The sequence below is a fragment of the Monodon monoceros genome, unplaced genomic scaffold, assembly GCF_005190385.1.
Source record: "Monodon monoceros isolate NGI ecotype Baffin Bay Population unplaced genomic scaffold, NGI_Narwhal_1 Super_Scaffold_22, whole genome shotgun sequence".
In the NCBI taxonomy this organism is placed as follows: Eukaryota; Metazoa; Chordata; class Mammalia; order Artiodactyla; family Monodontidae; genus Monodon; species Monodon monoceros.
Genome location: NW_021703779.1, coordinates 99,831,119 through 99,852,904, shown reverse-complemented (window position 1 = coordinate 99,852,904; position 21,786 = coordinate 99,831,119).

Sequence of the window (21,786 nt, the reverse complement as noted above, 5' to 3'; positions counted from 1 at the left end):
CTGTGCGCTAGACTCTTGTACACTGTTGGGGGGAGTAGAAATTGGTATAACCTTTTGTTATCCATAAAAATATTTTCAATCCACTGATCCCACTTCTGGAAATCTACTCTTTGGTTCAGTAATTCCACCGCTAGGAATCTATCCCAAGGACACATTTAGAAATGCAAATGAAGATTTCATTGCTAAGATGCTCATCAAAGAATCATTTGTAATATGGAAATACTGAAAACAACCTAAATGTTCAACTTCAAGAAATAGCTGACTAATCCACTTGGATTGTGACAAAACCATAAAATGGTGTATGATGTAGCCATCCAAATGTTATCATGCATGACACAGGAAAGTGCTTGTGTTTTAGTCTTAAGAGAGAAAAACAGGATACAAAGCTATACACAGCATGCACTCAACTATGTAAAAAAAAATGCATAAAAGGAAGCCCGAAAGGAAACATGCTCAAATGTTAACTGTTGTGATTGTTAGCTTCTTCTTTATATTAGTCTACATTTTCCAGAATGAGCACATGTCCCTTTTAGCCTCAGGGGGGAAAATGGTTTATTATTTCTTCTCTGAAAAAATGTAGAATGTATTATAATACATGTTCACTACAACAAACCTAAACAGTATGTAAGTGTATAAAGTAAAAAGTGAAACTCGTTTCTCCCCCTCCCAGCTCCCCAAACAATCTTTAAATCCGGCCCACACATTAGCAGTTTGGTCTATATGCCTGCAGACATATGAGACACACAGATTTTGTTTTACAAAACTACGGAAATTTTTAAAATAATAAATGATTCTTCAGGGGGTTTTTTTCCTGACAAACAGAGATACAAAGTAAAAAATAAGAACAGGCCATTAGCTCCCACCCAGATAAACCATGTTGGACAGTTTTGAAAGTTATATTTGTTTAAGTTTATAAAATTCAAACTATGGAAAGATACAAAAGGTAAATTAAATCCCCTCTTCTCACCCCTGGTTCTCTCCTCAAAGGTAACCGCTATTAAAAGTGGGGAAAATGTCAGACAGAGAAAGACAAATACTGTGTGATATCACTGATATGTGGAATCTGAAAAAAAAATAACAAAACTAAACTAAACTTAAAAAAACAGATTGTGGAATGATGGTTACCAGGGGCTGGGGGTGGGGAGATAGGAGAGATGTTTAAGGACACATATTTGCAACTAGTAGATAAATAAGTCCTGGAGATCTAATATGCAGTACAGTGATCGTAGACAACAAAATCATATTATAAACGTTAAACTTGCTAAGAGACTAGATCTTAATTGTTCCCACCACTAGAAGAAATGATAATTATGTGAGGTGACAGAGGTTTTAGCTAACACGACAGTGGCAATCTATAACAATATGAATGTAACAAATCAATATGTCATGCACCTTAAACTTACACAATGCTATATGTCACTTATATCTCAATAAAAAGTGGGGGGAAATGTTTTTATGGAGGGCTAGGGGGGTTAAAAATTCTCACTTATCACAGTCCAGTGTCCTTCCTGCTATACCTCCGTAGCAGGGTACACCCTCGGAGGGTTAATGGATTAAAGTCCTACTTCATACAGAGGTTAGAAAATTTGTGCCATTGAAAACCTCAAGAAGTGATACAGCTTGAAAATATAAATGCTTTCCAAGCAGATTTGATGTTCAATAAAGCGGGCTATTAGGTAAACACTGAGATGTTGAGATTGTTGAAGGCAAGCCTCCTACCATTCCAGCTCATGTCACAGCGCTCAGTGGGAAGGTCTCGTACAGAGTGACAATTCTCAAGTTCTCTGGAAATAAGCCAGGTGCTCCTGACTAAAAAGCCCTCTCCAGAACATGAGAGTCGCATTATAGATATTCTTTTCTTCAAATCAGTGTCTAAAGCCTATGTATTTGACCTGAGAACTACTTATTTCCCAAGATATATGTTAAATCTTTTAATGTTTCCAAACCTCTTGCCTCCTTTAAATTATTTTCAAAGGTTTTAAAGAACTCTTAAAGAAAAATAGGACAATTGGCTATTAGCTAGAAAAGGTGTAGGAAGGAATTCAACCTCACTCATAATCAAATAAACCCAAAGGAACGTAATAGCAACATATCATTTCTCATCATTCAAATTATTGGAGCATTCTTTTCTACCTTTTGTTGCTTGAAGCTTTTTAAGAACTCAGTGTTGGCAAGCGCTCTGACACAATGCTGGCCAGAGTGAAATTGCTAGGATGAAAGAGTCATCTTGTTCACCAGTGTATTTCCTGTCTGCCATGTAGTAGGGTGATCAATAAATGTTTGTTGAATTCGATTATATTGTAATAAAATAGATAACTAATGAGAACCTACTGTATAGCACAGGGGCCTCTACTCGGTGCTCTGTGGTGACCTAAATGGGAAGGAAATCCAAAAAAGAGGGGATGTATGTATACGTATGGCTGATTCACTTTGCTGTACAGCAGAAACTAGCACAGCAGTGTAAAGCAACTCTACTCCAATTAAAAAAACTGATTTTAAAGATCAAAAAAATAAATTACATTGTAAGTGGATGCAGACTTTCTAGAAAGCAGTCTTGGCAATATGCAACAAGAGCCTCAAAGTATTTGTACCCTGTGACCAAAGAATTTATCTTCTAGAAATTTTTCCTAGGGAAGTACTCAGAGATATGAGTAGTGATTTGTACAGAAAAATCACAAAGCCCAATACATGGTAGCAGAGAACTGGAAACCATGTTAAGTATCCAGAGATGCTCTCCATCTCACTCAGAATAAAAGCCCAAAGTTCTTACAGCCGCCTAAAGGCCCTACAGGGTTTGCACCGCCCCACCCTGCCTTTACCTTTAAGGCTTTGGGACCTCATTCCCACTTCCTTCCCTGGTCACTGTGCTCCAGCCACAGTGGCCACCTCGCTGGCCCTTGAACAATCGGGCATATTCCAATTCCTCCGTACTTATGATTCCTTTTGCTGGACTGTTCCTCCCCAGATAGCCTCATGGATCATTCCCTCACCGCTTTCAAATCTCAAAACACCCTCCCCCAACTCTCCTTCCTTCCTTCTCAAATTTATTTTTCTCCATCGCAGTATCGTTTACTCACTTTTTTGGTCATCTCCTCCAACGTGACTGTGAGTTACATGAGAACAGAGATTTTGTTTATTTCCTTCGCTGCTGTATCCCCTGTGCTTAGACTAGTGGCTGGCATATAGTAGGAGCTCAATAAATATTTGTGGACTTGATTTGTCTTTTTAAAATTTCTTTTCATTGAAGTATAGTTGATTTACAATGTTGTGCTAATTTCTGCTGTACAGCAAAGTGGCTCAGGTATACACATATATACATTACTTTTAAATATTCTTTTCCATTATGGTTTATCCCAAGAGATTGGGTATAGTTCCCTGTGCTGTAGAGTAGGACCTTGTTGTTTATCCATTTTAAATGTAATAGTTTGCATCTCCTAACCCCAAACTCTCAGTCCATCCCTTTCCCTCCTCCCTCCCCTTTGGCAACTACAAGTCTGTTCTATATGTCCGTGAGTCTGTTTCTGTTTTGTAGATAGGTTCATTTGTGTCATATTTTAGATTCCACATATGAGTGATATCATATGGTATTTGTCTTTCTCTTTGACTTATTTCACTTAGTATGATAATCTCTAGTTGCATCCAGGTTGCTGCAAATGGCATTACTTTGTCCTTTTTTATGGCCGAGTAATATTCCATTGTATATATGTACCACATCTTCTTTATCCATTCATCTATCGGTGGACATTTAGGCTATTTCCATGTCTTGGCTATTGTGAATAGTGCCGCTATGAACATAGGGGTGCATGTATCTTTTTGAATTATAGTTTTGTCCAGGTATATGCCAGGAGTGGGATTGCTGGATCATATCGTAGCTTTATTTTTAGTTTTCTGAGGAACCTCCATACTGTTTTCCATAGTGGCTGCACCAACTTACATTCCCACCAACAGTGTAGGAGGGTTCCCTTTTCTTTTGTGGACTTGATTTGAACATGGCAACCCATTATGTTAAATATACATGTATAGAGAAAAATATGAAGGAAATACACATAAAAGTTAGTAACAGTTATCTCTGGGTTGTGAGATTATGGGTAATTTTTGCTTACTTTTTTATATAGTGAGCATAAATTTCTTTTATTATTATAAAAAGCAATACAAAGTTCAAACTTTTAAGGGATAAATACAAAATTCCAAATCAACTATACGTCAATAAAATTTTTAAAAATTCCAAAGTTGCCAACTATGTCTTAACAGGAGTATATGGATGCCACACTTTCAATTTCAGAGACTAGAGTAGGCAGCACTTGGTGCTGAGATTCTAAAGAGACCCAAAATGGGTCTGCCCGTCACATCCTCTTTTTTTTTTTTTTTTTGCGTTACGCGGGCCTCTCACTGTTGTGGCCTCTCCCGTTGCGGAGCACAGACTCCGGACGCGCAGGCTCAGCGGCCATGGCTCACGCCGTCACATCCTCTTGACCATCCTCTCTTGAATTCCTGTTTCATGCTAGGCTCTGTGGTAGGTGCTGGGGATTCAAAGTCTTTGCCCCCAAGGAAGGAGCTCACTGTCTAGTAAGGGGAGACAGACAGTCAAAGTGTCATAGATGCTGTGATCGTGGTCTACACACGGTAAGAGGGAGGCAGGCAAAGGAGGGATGGGAGGTCTGATCCAGGAAGGTTTTGTACAAGAGGTGACATTTGAGCTGAGTCTTGAAAATGTTCTCCAGATGGACAAGGAAATTGATGATTTTTCTAGGGAAACCAGTGGTTCTCAAGCTTCGGTGAGCATTGGAATAATCTGGAGAGGGGAGAAGGTACTTATAAAATGTCTATTCCTAGGATCAGCCCTCAAAGATTCTGAGTCAGTAGGTCTAAAGTAAAGTCTGAGAATCTGCATCGTTAGTAATAGCTAACATTACTTGGGCACTTATTTGAGCACTTATTATGTGCCAGGCAATGTTCTAAACCCTTTGTATGGAATAACGCTTGTGCTCCTTTTTTTATTGAAATATATTTGACTTATAACCTCGTGTAAATTTAAGGTATACAGCAACGTCAATTTGATACATTTATATATTGTAATATATTTGCCATTGTAGCGATAATTAGCACCTCTATCTCGTTACCTAATTATCATTTCTTTTTAGTGGTTGGATAACTCTTGGGCTTTGCATAAAACACTCTGAGGCAGATGGCGTGTGGGGCACTCCCTGCGGGAGTGACTGAGGCTGTATTGTGACCTCACCTCAGCTCAACTTCTCCCTCTGCCTGATCCTGCTTCTTGGCCTGACCATTCAGGCACAGAACCCAAGAACACTCACGAATAAATTTCCTTTGCACTAACCTCCATCACGGAGCCTGTTTTCCCAGGGACCCCAACTTGAGGCTCTAACCTTCCGTGATCTGACCTCAGCATACCTACCTCCTGCTTTATGTCTTTCTACTTCCTGCTTACCCTCAACACTCCAACTTTACTGAAGCTATAGGAGTGACATAGCCAACATCACAGCTCACACGTGCATTTATTGAGTGCTACAAACACTTTACAAGTATTGCCTCATTGATCTCACAACGAATTAGGTTCTACTATCATTCTCTTTTTATAGATGAGGAAACCGATATACATAGAGGTGAAGTTACCTGCCCAAAGTCACACAGTTAGTTAAGAGGCAGAGCTGGGATTTAAACCCACAAGTCTGGCCCAGGCTTTCCATGAGATCATTTCACTTTTTAGAAATATCATACCGGTAGGACAATTGAGGATGCACTGGAGGGGCGAATGCTAGAGCAGGGACACCAGTGAGGGGCCTAGCCGCAGGAGAGCACGAGGGCGTCAATCAAGGCTGTGACAGTGTGGGCACACGTGCAGGGATGAACAGGATCGATGTTAAGGAGTTGGATGGGACAGAGCTTAGGATTCCTCCTCTACTTCTCCTACTCTCTCTACATCCAATTTACGTCCCAAACCCTTGGCTGGGTGTGTGCACAGAAGCTCTATCATCCGCCAAGAGGAGGTATGCGGGGGGAGAGCAAACTTGCAGAAAGGACCTTGTCTTCAGATGGGGGCTGTGTCTTAAAGTGTGGTTCATGGACCAGCAGCGTTGGCCGGGAGCCTGTTAGAAATGCACGATCTTGGGCAGTATCCCAGACCCACCGAATCAGAATCTCCATTTTAACAAGACCCCACATGAGTCACCTGCACATTAATGTTTGAAAAGCACCGGCAGATATATTTAAAATAGATAACCAACAAGGACCTACTGTATAGCACAGGGAATGCTGCTCAGTATTCTGTAATAACCTAAATGGGAAAAGAATTTGAAAAAGAATACATACATGTATGTGTATAAGTGAATCACTTTGCTGTACACCTGAAACTAACACAACATTGTTAATCAACTATGCTCCAATATAAAATTTTAAAATTCTAAAATATACAAAAAAGAGAAAAGCACAGGCAGAAGGAACATGCTGGAGAGATGTAGTAATGTAGCCAGTGGAGTACTGGGGCTTGGGGCTCACGCTAGGGGTCTGGACTGGAGAGATAAAGGCAGGAGGGATCAGACTGCGAGTGGGAGTTGAAATAAATCACTGGCGTTGAATCGGATCACCAGGGAGAACATAGGGCAGAGGTGCTGCCAAGGTTCAATGCACAGTGTGCTAACCCAAGGCTGAAAATTGTTGTCCCTGTGACAAGAACTGGCTCCAATCCATGCTTATTTGACCCTCGCATTTATGTTACTTTAAAAAATATTAGATGTAAACACTTAACCGAAAGATTTTTACATAAAACCCATATTTCTGACTTCTCTTAAAAAGTTGGACGATCTGGAGATTTCTTTAAAAAACTGAAAATAGAAGTACCATACGACCCAGCAATCCCACTACTGGGCATATACCCTGAGAAAACCATAATTCAAAAAGAGTCATGGACCACAGTGTTCATTGCAGCTCTATTTACAATACGCAGGACATGGAAGCAACCTAAGTGTCCGTCGACAGATGAATGGATAAAGAAGATGTGGCACATATATACAATGGAATATTACTCAGCCATAAAAAGAAACGAAATTGAGTTATTTGTAGTGAGGTGGATGGACCTAGAGTGTGTCATACAGAGTGAAGTAAGTCAGAAAGCGAAAGATAAATACCATATGCTAACACATATATATGGAATCTAAGAAAAAATATGTCATGAAGAACCTAGGGGTAAGACAGGAATAAAGACACAGACATACTAGAGAATGGACTTGCGGATATGTGGAGGGGGAGGGATGAACTGTGACGGGGTGAGAGAGTGGCATGGACATGTATAGACTACCAAACATAAAATAGCTACCTAGTGGGAAGCAGCCGCATAGCACAGGGAGATCAGCTCGGTGCTTTGTGTCCACCTAGAGGGGTGGGATAGGGAGAGTGGGAGGGAGACGCAAGAGGGAGGGGGTATGGGGATATATGTATATGTATAGCTGATTCACTTTGTTATACAGCAGAAACTAACACACCATTGTAAAGCAATTATACTCCAATAAAGATGTTAAAAAAAGCAAAAGTTGGACGATGTGGCATTAGATCCGCGTGTGCAACAGTTGACAGAGCCAATTGGCAGCTGCCTCCCTCAGAGGGCGCACCTACAGGAAGCCAGCTGCTCCCTACTGTATCCCCAATGCCGAGACCAAGTATCAGTCGTCTTTTAGCATATTTGCTCTGTTTTTCTTAATAGTAAAGAGGAGTCAAATGTTTTTTGTACCCATGACTCCATTGAAAATGGAAGGGGAAAGATAGAGAAGAGGGGAAGAGGGTTGTTACTATTGCTTCAAAAAAAAAAAAAAAGAGAGAGCAGGTTTCTTTGTGAATTCCGGCGTGTACTACATTGTCACGTATCCACCATCCTCGCATGACTCATTCAAATTACTTGCCTGACATCTATAGGTTGTTAGCCAGTTGTAGAAAGAAACTGAGGGCCAAGGCAGAATCTTGGGGGAAGACTGCCATTTTAGGAAGAGGTACAGGAAGAAGGACCCACCAAGGAGATTGAGATTAAAAACTCCCAGTAATGGGGGACTTCCCTGGTGATCCAGTGGTTAAGAATCCGCCTTTCAATGCAGGGGACGCGGTTGGGGAACTAAGTTGGGGAACTAAGATCCCACATGCCGCGGAGCAACTAAGCCTGTGCACTTCAACTACTGACCCCGCATGCTCTAGAGCTTGTGAGCCACAACTCAAGAGCCTGCGCGCCACAACGAAAAGACCCTGCGTGCTGCAACGATAAATCAATCAATAAATAAGTAAATAAATAAATATATTTTTTAAAAAACCCAAACAAACTCCCAGTGACTGACAGATGACTAGGAGAGTGTGGTCTGACAGAAGCAAAGGGAGGGGAGACAGTTTCCTGGAGGGAGAGGTTCACAGTGCTGCAGAGGGATCAAGAAAAATGAAGATTCAAGAGTAAACTGGACTAGGCCACTTGGAAGTCCCAGTTTACCTGTGCCACAGTCCTGTGAGTGTGGGAGCGTGAGAAAGACCAAAGCCTGGTTCCAGGGGCCTAGGGAGTGAGTGGGATGTGAGGATTGAGGAGATCCAGCTCTCAAACAATAAGCTTGAGGAGCTTGACTAAAGGGAGGGAGATGGAGGACAGAGGGCAGTTGGATTTCTTGGTTTGATTTGTTTTTCTGAGAGCTGTGATAGACTCAGGCTGTAGTCACAGAGCTAGTAGGTGTTTAGAGGTTGGAAAATACAGAAGAGAGGGGATATTAATCAACCCTGTGGCAGGAAGTGAAGCAGAAGAGGATGAAATCCAAGGCAACAGGGGTAGGGATCGGAGGCAGGGATTGTACTTCATCCTTTAAGAGGAGGGGGAGAAAGGTGCGGGGACCTCAAGGCAGAGGGAATTCACACCTGACAGCCTCAATGTTTTCCATGAAGCAGGAGGCAAGGTCAACTGCTGGGGGAGTAAAGTGGGGAGTAGTTGGGGGGAAGAGCAGGGACTTGAGTGTTAGCCAAGATTAATATTTTCACCATTCCTTCCATAGGGGTTTTTAGAAACAGGAAGAAACAGGAGACATCCAGGCATTATGTTGCCTAGGAAACTCAGTGGTTTGCTAAAGCAACAGTAGGTTGTTTTTAATCTCGTTAACCCATTCGCATCCATTGTCACTTAAAAGAGAACTGGTGAGTAGGGGTAGAAACAGGGAGAGTTCTGCTTCACAGAGCACACAGTGGGCATCCTCTGTAGCTAAGGGAATGTAGAGGGGCAGGAGTGGCCCTGGGACAAGAGACTCCAATAAAATGGGAGGAATCATCAAATAAGTGGCAGACAGTAGGTGTCAAAGACAAATTTCCTTTATTTCCTTGTGCTTGTGTGTGTCTACCGACACACACACACACACATACATACACACACTCCATACCTCTGCATGCGTATAGGTGTGATTCCACTATACCACCAACCAGAAATATATAGTGTTAAAATGTGGGAATTATTCCTTCTTTGATTTTTTTTTCTGTGCGGCAGCATAATCTAACTGTTGCCTGTTTTCTCTGCTGTAGCTTCATCACTAAGTAAAATTTGTTTTTCTCTCCCTTACTCAATCTTGCCACAAAGAGCGGCCAAGGCCTGTGACATGGAGGTCTGGACCTTACTTGCCTCAGGAGGAGAGTGAACAGGCATTTGTTTTCAAAAAGTCTAGGTTATTGAGAGCTTAGAGCCGGATTGTCTGAGGGTGGAGGGCTCTGGGCGGGGGGGAGGCATGAGTGCAGGCCAGCCCCGGAGAGTGCTAGATCCCCGCAGCTTGGCCCCACACTGGGCATGGAGGCAGAGTCCTAGAGTATCCAGGATCTAAGCCCTGGACCCCTTCAGTTCCCAGAAGCCTGCAGCGGGAGGTGTGTAAATTGTATTGAGGGAGACTTTTCCTCCAGGCTCAGTTGTCCTGCCCAAGGTTATGCGGTGCCTTTAACATCCACATGGCTGAACCATCCCACACCTCCCCTCCCACTTCCTTGATGTTCTTCAGCTCCAACGACCTTTTCCTCTACACCCCCCCGCCCCCCCCCCTTCAGCCACCCTCTCTCTTGATCACACACTAGACCTTTTTGAAAGCACAACTCTGGTTAAACCCAATCATCCCCTTATTCCCTAATTGCACATAAACAACTGGACATTGTAGCAGAAGGCATCATACTCTAGTGGCTGGTCTCACTTGAAAGAAATTTTTTTGGAAAATAAGAAGTAAAACTGTTTTTATTCACAGATGACACAATCATTTGTATAGAAAATCCAATGGATGCTACAAATAAGCTCCTAGAACTTATGAGTGAGTTTAACAAGGTTGAAGGATACAAAATTGACAAATAAATCTCAATTTTGGGCTTCCCTGGTGGCACAGTGGTTAAGAATCTGAATGCAGGGCACATGGGTTCCAGCCCTGGTCCAGGAAGATCCCACATGCCTCGGAGCAACTAAGCCCGTGCGCCACAACTACTGAAGCCTGCGTGCCTAGAGCCCGTGCTCCACAACAAGAGAAGCCACCGCAATGAGAAGCCCGCGCACCACAACGAAGAGTAGCCCCCGCTCACCGCAACTAGAGAAAGCCCGTGTGCAGCAACAAAGACCCAACGCAGCCAAAGATAAATAAAATAAATAAATTTATGAAAAAAAATCTCAATTTTATTTCTATATAATAGCAACAAACACTCAAAAATTGAAACGAAAAAGTTATCGTTTGCAACAGCATCAAAATATGAAATATTTTGGGACAAAAAGGCATACATGTGATTCCATCAGTACAAATCTCCAGAAAAGGCAATCTGATATGTAATAACAGAAAGCAGATCAGCAGCTGCCTGGGGGTGGGGAATGGGGAGGGGCTCACTGGAAAATTTTTGACTATAATTCACAAATGGACAATGCAGTCCAACAGTTATGTTCTACAGTCACTGCCACTCTCCTTCTCCCACTCTCTCACTCTCTCCGGCTCTGGCTCTCATTCTCCGGGAGCAGTATCTCACACCACCTCCACTCCTCAAACCTCCCATATTCCCTCTATTCTCATTCTCCACCTATGACCTTGCACTGTATTTCAGTAAGAAAGTAGAAGCAGTTAGATGGAAATTCCATCATCTTCCCACCACCAACCGCCCCCATCTCTGTCTACATTCTCTGTTTACCTCCTTGGTGCAGTGCAGTATCCTTCCTCCTATCAAGGACCTTCCCCTTGGACTCTGAATCCATTTCCCTCACATACTCTCAAGACCTTGGCTGCCACAGTTATCCACCCCCTCTCTCCTGCATATACATATCATCCTCTCTACTTGATCATACCTCTGTGCAAATAAACACGCTCTGGTGTTTCTTCTCTTATAAAACCCCTTTCCTTGACCCCAGATCTTCCTTCCAGCTACTGCCCCATTTATCTGCTCCCTAGATCTCCAAACTTCTCACAAGGGTTGTCTGTTCACACACACCATCTCCACACCCTCGCCTCCCATTCTCTCTTCCACCCACTCCGTTGGGCTTTTGCCCCCATCACTCCTTCAAAACCATTCTTGTCTATGCTCCCTATCCCAGGGACATTTCTGTAACCTTGACTTAGTCTCTCAACAGCATTTGACAGAATTGATCTCTGCCCCTCAAGATGCTTTCCTTACTTACTTGGTTTCTGGGATACACATACTCTGATGGTTTTTCTCCTTTCTCACTGGCTACTCCTTCTCAGCCTTTTTTTTTTCTTTTTACGATTTCCACCTCTCTTACGAGATTTTTTTTAAAAGATTTTTTTGATGTCAACCATTTTTTTAAACATCTTTATTGGAGTATAATTGGTTTACAATATGGTGTTAGTTTCTGCTTTATAACAAAGCGAATCAGCTATATGTATACATATATCCCCATACCTCCTCCCTCTCGCGTCTCCCTCCCTCCCCCCCTCCCCATCCCACCCCTCCTGGCGGTCACAAAGCACCGAGCTGATCTCCCTGTGCTATGCAGCTGCTTCCCACTAGCTATCTATTTTACGTTTGGTAGTGTATATATGTCAATGTTACTTTCTCACTTCGTCCCAGCTTACCCTTCCCCCTCCCCGTGTCCTCAAGTCCATTCTCTACATCTGCATCTTTATTCCTGTCCTGCCCCTAGGTTCTTCAGAACCTTTTTTTTTTTTTAGATTCCATATATATGTGTTAGCATACAGTATTTGTTTTTCTCTTTCTGACTTACTTCACTCTGCATGACAGTCTCTAGGTCCATCCACCTCATTACAAATAACTCAATTTCGTTTCTTTTTATGGCTGAGCAATATCCATTGTATATATGTGGATGTGGACCATTTTTAAAGTCTTTATTGAATTTGTTACAATATTGCTTCTGCTTTTATATTTTGGTGGTTTTTTTTTTTTTTTGGTTGCGAGGCATGTGGGATCTTAGCTCTGCATTGGAAGGCAAAGTCTTAACCACTGGACCACCAGGGAAATCCCTAGCAGATCTTTAAATGTTGGAGTGCACCAGGTATGTCCGGGGCCAGCATCTGTCCTCACTCTCTCCCTAGATAACTTCATCCATCATCCAGTCCTACGACTTAAAATGTGATTCATAGACTTACGACTCACATACTTAAACTATTTACTCTGGTTTTATCCCAGACTTCAGACTCTTCTATCCAGTTAGGCATACCTGACATCAGTAGGCATCAGAATCTTTCCATGTCCCAAACAAGTCTTTCTATTTCATCCTTGTATTAGTCAGAGTTCAGTGGTAAGAAACAGAAACTGTTTAGTTATTTTGAAGAAGGAATTCAACACAGGGAATTAAGTACTCACAAAATCACTGGAAGAGCTGGAGGAGTGGGGCGGCAGGAATGACTTCCAGGATGCTGTAGCTACATATGCCCACCAGAGGTGCCTCTGCCCCAGTCAGGGAAGTGGGCAATCAGGAAGCCTCTACCAGGACTATTTACCTCAAGAACACAGCCCCGTAGCTGCAATCCAGGGAAGCTGAGCCACTGCCATCACCACCATAAACTGCTTCCCAACATCCAAGAGACTTGCTGAGATATAGGAACCCTGAGTTGGGTTGTTGCCATTATTACAACTTTCTCTTGACCACCATTTCTCTTCCTCTCTCTCTCTCCTCAAATGCACGTGTGTGCGCGCGCGCACACACACGCACACCAGCTAATGCTTTGTGCGTGCGAGGTACCATTCTATGTTCTGTCGTTATATTATCCCCATTTTACTGATGAGTAAGCAGATAGAGGTTAGGTTGCCGAAGATTACATAGCTAGTGAGTTATATCTGCAATTATCTGCCCTGCTTTTATCTCTGAACATTCCTTTGTCAGAGTTTTCCACATAGCTAAAATGCTTCATAAACATAATTTTACTGACTGCGTAAGATACCGTCATATGTATTAACCATCATTTATTTCACCATTCTCCTAGTTGCATATTTAGGCTTATTTCCAATTTTTTTTTGATGAGTACTATGCATACAAATTATTTTGCCTGTTTCTGATCATTTCCTTAGGATAAATTCCTTAAAATTCAACTTCTGGGTCAAAGGCTAGGATGAGTTCTAAAAATAGAATTACTGGGTCAGAAATTGTGAATATTTTTAATGCACTTGGTGCGACGGTTGATCTTATGTGTCAGCTTGACTGGGCCAAGGGGTGCCCAGATTAAACATTATTTCTGGATGTATCTGTGACAGTGTTTCCGGATGAGATTGAATTTGAATTGGTGGGCTCTTCGAAGCAGATTGCCCTCCCCAGAGGCAGTGGGCTGATGATCCAATCCATTGAAGAAGAGAACAAAACAGAGGAAGGAAGGATTCGCTCCTCACCCCCACGCCTTCCTGCCTGCTTGAGCTGGGACATTGGTCTTCTTCTGCCCTTGAACTGAGATTTACCCCATCAGTGCCCCTGGTTCTCAGGCCTTTGGACTCGGACTGGAATTACACCACTGGCTGTCCTGGGTCTCCAGTTTGCACAAGGTAGATTGTGGGACTTCTCAGCCTCCATAGTCACGTGAGCCAATTCCTATAATAAATCTCTTATATACACATTGGTTCTGTTTCTCTGGAGACCCATGACTAATCCACTTGGGTGTGCTAATGCACGCGCCTACTGGCAGTCAATAAGGGTACTTGTCTCCCTCCTCCCTCAAACTAGGCATGATTGTCTTCTCAAGTTTTTGCTCTCAGTATGCAATATTTGCATACTTATACTATAAAAAAAGCATTCTTTTTTTCCCCTGAATTCAAATTTAACTGGGTGTCTTGTATTTTATCTGGCAACCCTCCCTGAGGTCACTATCCAAGCCCTCTTCTCCTTCTTCTTTTTAAAAAAAATTTTATTGGAGTATAGTTGATTTCTAATGTGGTGTTAGTCAAGCCCTCTTCTTTTTTGAGGTAATCCCTCATTGTGAATCTGGAAAGCAAAGCCTCAACTCCCACCATGGAAACCAAGGGAAGCATATATCGCCTCTTCATCCATACGCCTTGGAGCAGTTAGGGCACCAACAGGGGACTCAGGCTCTCATCAAAGACTTTGAATCCTGAGAGATTTATACAAAAAGTGGAAGTTTTGAATTTATTCATAGAAACTGCATCTAGCAGAGGCCCCAGCAACCAACGTGGGATCAGCAGAGTCCAGAGGCACCAAAGATTTGTGGTGATGGTATCTAGAAGCAGTGGACATAGCTGTTGCCAGTAGTGACATGCTAGCCAAGCTGGTCCTGTGGCATGACCTTAGCTGGGATCACCACTGCCAAGCCTCCCTGGCTTCCTGCCCATTTCCTTAGCTTGGTTCATCTGCCTTCCTGTTGTTTCTGTGAAATGCCCAATAATTTGCTTAATTCAGTCAATCTGTTGCTGTTGTTTGCAGTCAACAATTCTGACTGTTATAAATACAAGCCCAGATAGACTAGAGAAATATTGAAATCAAGATAAGATATTTCAAAAAAATTTTTTTGTATTCCTAAAAATGGTTCTTCTTTTTTTTTTCCCTTTAAAATATTCTCTCAAGCAAATGACTGTTGCTTAAAAGATAGATGTGGAGTCTCCCCAGATAAGCACTAGATGGTGCTATGAGGTAATACAGTCTTGATTGTGTAAGTGGCCAAATAACTAGGCTTAGGACAGTAAGACCACTACCAAGGGCACTGCCAACAGGAGTAGCTAACATTAACTGAGTGCTTAATATGTGCCAGAAACTGTTCTAAGTGTTTTCTAGAATGAACTCATTCCTTACAACCAGTAAAGCAAGTACGTTCATTACCCACATTTTGCAGAAGAGGAAACCAAAACATGTTCAGGTTTAGTAACTTGTCCAAGATCAGAACATTAATTAGCGCTAAAAATAAAATTTGAACCCAAGAAATATGGCCCTAGAGTCTGTAGTCTTTTTTTTTTTAATAAATTTATTTATTTATTTTGGGCTGCGTTGGGTCTTTGTTGCTGCGCACGGTCTTTCTCTAGTTGCGGCGAGCGGGGCTACTATTCGTTGCAGTGCGCAGGCTTCTCATTGCAGTGGCTTCTCTTGTCGTGGAGCACGGGCTCTAGGCACGCGGGCTTCAGTAGTTGTGGCACGCGGGCTTCAGTAGTTGTGGCTCGCGGGCCCTAGAGCGCAGGCAGAGCCTGCAGTCTTAACCCACATGCTCTCCTAGCTCTCATAACTATGCTATAGCTGCCATTTACTGGTTGCCTACTCTGAGTCAGATTCTGGGCCAGGCATCTTGCGTAATGAGGTCCTTTCTGCCATTTTATGGTTCAGGGACCTGAGGTTCAGAGAGGCTGAGTAACTGGTTCATGTTCCACAGACAGAGACAAATCCAAGAGCTTTTATATGTGTAGTTCCATCATGTGGATAGTAAAATTAAGGTAAATGAAATAAAAAATAATCTGTCCCTTGAGAGAGTAATTCCACTTTGGAGAGAGGGAAAAGTAGACTTTGAAAGTGGTGGGCATGGTGAACTATTCCTTTTCATTTCAGCTCTTCAGGCAACTGTGGCCAAAATCTTCTTCCCTCTTTAGATCTCTCCCTCTAGGAGGTAAAGGAGGTATGACAGCTAAAGGCACAACTGGAGCCTGGCTCATGTGGGCTCTTGCTTTGTTCATTATGAGCATGCTGTTTAATGATCCAAGTAGGTGAATTAGGCAGCCCCCAATTCGTATAACTTACGTGGGCTCTGGGAAGGAACCGGCCCTCCCGACAAAATGTAATATTTATCTGAAAAGAAAACTAGCATAAATAGCTAAGAAAAGTTCAAGTCAGAGGAGTAATGCTATCAAAAACATATTATAAAACCACAGAATTAAATAAATAAAATTTTGTTTGTCAAAGTAGCATCATCATTCTCATTGAATTCTTTTATAAGTAAACATCATAAAATTTGAACTAAAAAAGAAATCTATTCTAATAACTGTTATATATATTAAAAAAAGACAAACAAAAGAACCCCACAGCATTTAAAAGAGTGTGACTGTAGTGCAAGAAGAGACAAATCAATGAAACAGAATAGACAGCCCACAAAAACGAAACAAAAATAGATGTGTGTGCGTGTACATATGTATGCATACATATATATGAATTTATAAGGTAAAAGGAAAGATCAAAAATCATTGGGAAAGGGAAGGATTATTCAATAAACAGTGCTGGGATGACTTGCGATTTGGGGAAAAATAATCACATCAAACACTGAAATCAATTCTGCATGTATAAAAGATAAATTTTTAAGAGGGAGGAAATGAGATTATCCATCTGATTCCTGGGTGGGGAAGTACTTTTAGGCATACATAGGATAGAAGAGCTCATGAAGGAAGAAACTGATTGGTATGCCTACCTAAAAATTAAGCCTCTGGACACCAAGAAACAGCATATACAAATTTAGAGGCAAAACCCCCCTGAAAATTCTTGCAATAAATACTGAAGATAATTGATAAAGAGACAATACGAATCAATAAGAAAGACACTAAAAGAACAAAGACAAACAAATGGATAAAGAACTGAATAGATGAATCACATATGAAGAAATACAAACGTGTAATGAAATATTAACAAATTTTGACCCCACTTGAAATTTTTAAATAACAGCTAAAAATAAGATGGCATTTCTCACCCATCAAATCGGCAAAGATGTTTTAAAAATCACAACCCCTAACATTATAAAGCACTTGCATGCACTGATGAGAACAACAAATTTGTCTGACCTTTGGGGATGGCAAATTGGCAAGATGCATTAAAAACCTTAAGAAAACTTCAGGCTTTTGTCCCAGAAACTCCTTGTCTAGGGATTTATCTTAAGGAACTAGTAATACAGACAGAGATTTTGTACAAAGACATTCATTTCAGCTCTGAATAACCTGAGGAGAACCATTAGGAGAACGGTTAAATAAAACATGGGGGGTTCCCTGGCGGTGCAGTGGTTGAGAGTCCGCCTGCCGATGCAGGGGACGCGGGTTCGTGCCCCAGTCCGGGAAGATCCCACATGCCGCGGAGCGGCTGGGCCCGTGAGCCATGGCCACTGAGCCTGCGCGTCCGGAGCCTGTGCTCCGCAACGGGGGAGGCCACAGCAGTGAGAGGCCCGCGTACCGCAAAAAAAAAAAAAAAAAAATGGGACAGCCATACAATAGAATACTATGCAGCTATCAAAAATGATACTTACAAAGGACTTTTAATGACACAGGAAAATGTACAATAATAAGTTAGACAATCTAGACGAAACGGACAAGCTCTTAGAAACACACACATTACCAAAACTGACTCAAGAAAAAACAGAAAAGTTGAACAGACCTATAACAAGTAAAGAGATTGAATCAGTGATCAAAAACTTCCTCTTATCACACAGGCCACTCCTACTCTCCATCAATACCTTTTATAAAGAAGAGTCATTTTTCAATGAAATGATTTATATACAATTTGAGGTTCAGGTTTTGGACCAAGGCAACACTGGAGATGGATAAATTTCGTCTTCACCTCCCTCTTCATATGCTTTTGGATCATCTCAGGGGCACTATTTTCTCTTTCCAGTGGCCTCTTGGTATCATCACGTTCCCCTCTAAGCAAAGTTTTCTGTAATGCAAAGAGTAAGTAAATGAACTTATACTCAATTGTACTTGGCTGATAATACATACTATTCCCAGGAATATTTGCATGTTGATAGAGGCCAAAGCCTTAGCCAACAGAATGAATCCCTGAGCGGCCAGGCATTCAATGCCACTCCCTACCTCCTCCCACTAATCTCCTATCTTGCTACCCCGTATATGACCTGAGCTATGGGAACAGTCTCTTGCTCTTCCAGCCAAATGGAGCTACTGGCTGTATTCCCCCCAAGTGCCTCATACAAGCTCAGTTTTCTCAGGATTTCCTTCCATTTGGAAGCCTTCTTGCCCACCTACTCAATTCTTAACCATCTTCCGGGGCCACCTACATCCCACATCGCTCCTGAATTCTTCTTTCATTTATTCATTAATTCAAAGACTATTTCTTGAGCACCTGCCATCTTCCCGGTACTGTTCCAGGTACAGGAGATATAATGGTGGTGAAAACACACATGGGCCCTGGCCTCATGGAGTTTAGTTTCTTGGGAAAGACTGGCACCAAACAAATATACAAATATATGTGTAATTACCAACTGTGATGTGTACACTGAAGGAAAAGAACAGGGTGCAGTGAGAGACTAATGAGGTCAGGGGAAGCAGCTTCCTTGAGTAGCCCAGCTGACCCTGACCCATCCCTAATTTAAACCCCGAAAGCCTTACTGAGTGAACCACTCACTCAGATATGTATCTGGCATCCTTTTAGGTGCCAAGCCCTGTGTAATAATAATACCAAGTACCACTGACTGAGGAATTACTATACGCCAGGCACTGTGCTCTCTGTGCACTTTCTATATATCCTCGCATTTGATCCTTAAAATGACTCCGTGAGAGAAGTACTGTTATTATTCCCATTGTAGAGATGAGGTGACTGAGTCACAGAGTGGGTCAGTTATTTTCCGAAGGTCATTCACTTAGTTAGTGACAAAGCTGGGACTCAAACCCAGGCCGTCTGAATCCTGAGCTCACCCACGTAACCACAATACTGTACTCTGTAAGATGTGTGTGTGTGTGTGTGTGTGTGTGTGTGTGTGTGTTTGGGGAAAGTGCACAGTTGAAGAGATGGGTCCAGCTGGGGAGTCCGCGCTGCATGCATTGACCGTATCTTGCCATAGCCCCGTCCTCTCCTTGGTGCACAGGGGGATGGGAGGGAAATCCAGTCTGCTGAAGTATGTGGGGGCACGGATGATGGGGTTCACAAGATGCAGCGACAGTATTTGAGCGGGATCTTAGCTGAATTTCAAACTTGTCTGTGGAGAAGGGGAAGAGAGTGAGAAGCCTCGACAACAGCCTGTTCAAAGGCACAGACATGGAAAGAACACGGAGTGTTTGAAGCACGGGCAGTCCGCTCTTGACCCCGCTCAGGGGTCAGGGCTAGGGTCGGGGCAAGGGGGCAGGGAGGCTGGGGGCGGGTGCCGTCCTGTCTTCTTCCTTCCATGTTTGGAAATACGTATTCTCTTTTCCCAGGGAAGGTGTCCATTTCTTCATTTTGGAGGCAAAGCCGGTCATTGAAGATGCACAGAGACAGGAGGTCACATGCTACCCCTCTGCTTTCCAGAGAGTGAAAGATGGTCATTGCAGGAAGCACGATAAAACAGCTGAAGGCACATTCAGTCTCCTACGTAAATTACAAGAGATGAGTTATGATTCTGTTTTTTTCTGGGACAATCTAGTCTAAACATTGAAAATTTATCCTCAAGCTAGAAAATGAAATCTTACCAGTCGCAAACTATCCATACTCTCCTTCAGTTCTTGCAGATCCTTTCAGTGACTTTACCCTAAACATCCGACACAATTTTTGTTCACAGAACCATTCCAGATTTTCGGGAATCTACTATCCGGTATCCCCCCAGAGTCCCTGGAAGAGTGCTGAACACGGACTAGGGGCCTCAATTTCCTCATCTGCTATTACTGTGGTAATAGCCCCTACCTCAGAGAGTGGGTGGGAGGATTAAATGAGATATTGGATGGAAATAAAGTTCTTAGCAAAGAGCCTGGCACACTGTAAGCCCCTCCCCCCCATGAATGTTACTATCATCTTGAGATTTGTTGATTGTGTGTGGGTTTTTCATCTTGCTTTGTTTTGGTTCTGTAACAGTAAGCTGGGAAAAGAGGTATTTGATGAGGGCAAAGGAGTCTTTATGTTGCCGACACTCCTAAACACAGACAACATCTAAGGTCAACCCCCCTGGGGTTATTTTGACCATTATGAACTTAAGAAAAGTTTCTAACCAGTCACCCAAACAAGCCCCATTTCCCTTGGCTTGCTTCTTAATCCAGGGCAAGCAGAAATACTGCCTCCTGCCCCAGATCATCAGCTTATTTCTCTGTGGAAATCAACCTGTAACTGAATCTGTCACAACCTGTTGCCTCCTGCCCCTTTTTTCTTGGTCTCTGGGAAGTATCCCACTGACTCCCAAGCCTGGTCTCAGCGTTAACCCCCTCCTGGCTGCCCTTCTAGGTTGATACACCTCATTGGCTATGGTTCTATAACCCATAAGATGGTCACGTTAGAAAAACCCATAAAGGGGACTTCCCTAGTGGCGCAGTGGTTAAGAACCCGCCTGCCAATGCAGGGGACACAGGTTCAACCCCTGGTCTGGGAAGATCCCACATGCCGCGGAGCACTAAGCCCGTGCGCCACAGCTACTGAGCCTGCGCTCTGGAGCCCGCGAGCCACAGCTACTGAGCCCATGCGCCTAGAGCCCGTGCTCCGTTACAAGAGAAGCCACAGCAATGAGAAGCCCGCGCACCGAAACAAAGAGTAGCCCTCGCTCGCCGCAACTAGAGAAAGCCCGTGTACAGCAACGAAGACCCAATGCAGCCAAAAATAAATATTAATTAATTAATTAATTTTAAAAAGAGAAAGACCCATAGATAACAATTACTCACACTCTTCTCCCTCATTTTACAAAGGAAACGCACCAGAGGGGCAGAGTGGTGTGATTTAGTCAAGGTCACACATTGGGTTTGTGGCAAAGCCATGCCAAGGGCCTGGGAGCTTTGTAAATACAGCCTTGCATTGGTTTTATAAGTTCTTGAGGCAGATGCCAGAGTTGACAGCAGTGTCCAAATGACTGGCCAGGCACATCTCCTGGGTACAACTTAAAACCACCACATCATGACAGTGGTCAAGCATGACTATGAACTGTCCCACAGAGTTGTTTCAGGACTCTCAGCCTGACCCAGCAGCAGAGCTAGCCTGGGACAGGAATGGAGCCTGATTTTGGCACGTGCTCATCATGCCTCTTCCTTTTCACTGGAGTATTTTGGCATCCAGTAAACACTGCTCTGGAGAGAGATTGTGCAGCCAGGGGAAGAAGATAGCCTGAGGAGCCATCTTGTTGTTCTAGGTGCCTTGCGCTTGGCAGGCACTCAATAAACATTTGCTGAGCTGAATTTCATATAGCCCTGAGGGCAAATATTCATTGCAGTGTGGATGAGGATGTATGCTGACTGGGCATTGAAAACACCCTTGACAGCACATTCAAAATGGGGAGGTGAATGAAATGTCAGCCAGATGTTGAGGAAAAACGTGTTCATGCCTAGAATCCCGGGGAGATGGGGTGAGCACAGTTGATCCTATGGCAAGATTCCTCTGCAATATTGCCAAGGCCAATGAAACCTTAGGTTACTTGAAATGTACACACTAATCACTTTCATGGGGTTCCTTGGGCTTTGGTTTTGTTTTGATAGGTTTCG